This window comes from Elephas maximus, chromosome 9, assembly GCF_024166365.1.
Source record: "Elephas maximus indicus isolate mEleMax1 chromosome 9, mEleMax1 primary haplotype, whole genome shotgun sequence".
NCBI classification, from domain to species: domain Eukaryota; kingdom Metazoa; phylum Chordata; class Mammalia; order Proboscidea; family Elephantidae; genus Elephas; species Elephas maximus.
The window spans coordinates 96,782,043-96,784,967 of NC_064827.1; positions in this window are offsets into that span (position 1 = coordinate 96,782,043).

A 2,925-nucleotide genomic window follows, 5' to 3' on the forward strand; every position below is an offset into this window, starting at 1 on the left:
AAGGCATTTGACAAAGTCCAACACCCATTCATGATAAAAACTCTCAGCAAAATAGGAATAAAAGAAAAACTTCTCAACATAATAAAGGGCATTTATACAAGCCAACAAACAACATCATCCTAAAAGGAGAGAGTCTGAAAGCATTCCCCTTAAGAAAAAAACCAGACAGGAACATCCTTTATCACCACTTTTACTCAACATTGTGCTGGAGGTCCTAGCCAGAGCTATTAGGCTAGATAAAGAAATAATGGGCATGCAGATTGGTAAGGAAGAAGTAAAAGTATCTCTATTTGCAGATGACATGATCTTATACACAGAAAACCCTAAGGAATCCTCAAGGAAACTACTGAAACTAATAGAAGAGTTCACCAGATACAAGATAAACATACAAAAATCAGTTGGATTCATCTACACCAACAAAAAGAACATTGAAGAGGAAATCACCAAATCAATACCATTTACAAATTTACCAGCCCCCAAGAAGATAAAATACTTAGGAATAAATCTAACCAGAGACATAAAAGACCTATACAAAGAAAACTACAAGACACTATTATAAGAAACCAAAAGAGAACTGGGTAAGTGGAAAAATGTACCTTGCTCATGGATAGGAAGACTTAACATTGTAAAAATATCTATTCTACCCAAAGTGATCTATAGATATAACGAAATTCCAATCCAAATTCCAGCAACATTTTTTAATGAGGTGGAGAAACAAATCACCAACTTCATATGAAAGGAAAAGAGGTCCTGAATAAGTAAAGCATTAATGAAAAAGAAGAATAAAGTGGGAGGTGTCACACTACTTGATTTTAGAACCTATTATACCCGCCACAGTAGTCAAAACAGCCTGGTACTGGTACAACAACAGATACATGGACCCAATGGAACAGAATTCAGAATCCAGACATAACTCCATCCATATATGAGTAGCTGATGTTTCCAATACCCAAAGTCAGTTAAATGGGGGAAAAGATAGTCTCTTCAACAAATGGTACTGGCATAACTGGCATCTGGGGTCACATCTGCAAAAAAATGAAACAAGACCCATTCATCACACCATGCACAAAAACTAACTCAAAATGGATTCCTAAATATAAAATTTAAAACTATAAAGATCATGGAAGAAGAAATAGGGACAACACTAAGGAGCTCTAATACATGGTGTGAACAGTATACAAAACATTACTAACAATGCACAAACACCAGAAGAGAAACTAGATTACTGGGAGCTCCTAAAAATAAAACACCTATTCTCATCTAAAGGCTTCTCCAATAGAGTAAAAAGATTACCTACAAACTGGAAAAAAGTTTTTAGCTATGGCATATCCAGCCAGCATCTGATCTGTAAAATCTACATGATACTGCAAAAAGTCAACAACAGAAAGACAAATAACCCAGTTAAAAAGTGGACAAAGGATATGAACAGCCACTTCACTAAAGAAGACATTCAGGTAGCTAACAGATTCTTGAGGAAATGCTCACAATCATTAGCCATTACAGAAATGCAAATCAAAACTACAATGAGATTCCATCTCGCTCCAACAAGGCTGGCATTAATCCAAAAAACACAAAATTATAAATGTTGGAGAGGTTGTGGAGAAACTGGAACACTTATACACTGCTGGTGGGAATGTAAAATGGTACAACCACTTTGGAAAATTGATTTGGCACTTTCTTAAAAAGCTAGAAATAGGACTACCATGTGAACCAGCAATCCCACTCTTTGGAATATATCCTAGAGAAATAAGAGCCTTTACATGAACAGATATATGCACACCCTTGTACGTTGCAGCACCGTTTACAATAGCAAAAAGATGGAAGCAACCAAGGTGGCTATCAGTGGATGAATGGATAAATAAATTATGGTATATTCACACAATGGAATACAACACATCGATAAAAAACAATGATGAATCTGTGAAACATTTCCTTACATGAGGGAATCTGGAAATCATTAGGCTGAGTGAAATTAGTCAGTTACAAAAGGACAAATATTGTATGAGACCACTAATACAAGAACACAAGAAATAGTTTAAACAGAGAAGAAAATATTCTTTGATGGTTATGAGGGTAGGGAATGAGGGAGGGAGAGGGGTATATCCACTAGACCGTAGACAAGAACTATTTTAGGTTAAGGGAAAGACAACACACAATATAGGACAGGTCAGCACAACTGGACTAAAACAGAAGCAAAGAAGTTTCTTCAATAACCTGAATGCTTCAAAGGCTAAAGTAGCTGGAGCAGGGCTTTGGGGACCATGGTTTCAGGGGATATCTAGGTCAACTGGCATAATAAAATCGATTAAGAAAACATTCTGCATCCCACTTGGTAGTGGCATCTAGGGTCTTAAATACTAGCAAGTGACCATCTAAGATACATCAATTGGTCTCAACCTACCTGGAGCAAAGGAGAATGAAGAACACCAAAGATACAAGGTAATTATGAGCCCAAGAGACAGAAAGGGCCACATAAATCAGAGAATACATTAGCCTGAGACCAGAAGAACTAGATGATGCCTGGCTATCACCCATCACTGCCCTGACAGGGAACACAACAGAGAGTCCCAGGAGAGCAGTGGGATGCAGAACTCTAATTCTCTTAAAAAGACCAGACTTAATGGTCTGACTGAGACTAGAAGAACCCCAGAGGTCATGGTCCCCAGACCTTCCATTAGCCCAAGACTGAAACCATTCCCAAAGCCAACCCTTCAGACAGGGATTGGACTGGATTATAAGATAGAAAATGATACTGGTGAGGAGTGAGCTTCTTGGCTCAAGTAGACACATGAGATTATGTGGGCAGCTCCTGTCTACAGGGGAGATGAGAAGGCAGGGTGGGACAGAAGCTGGCTGAATGGACATGGGAATACAGGGTGGAGAGAAGGAGTGTGCTGTCTCATTAGGAGGGAGCAAAAGGAGTAT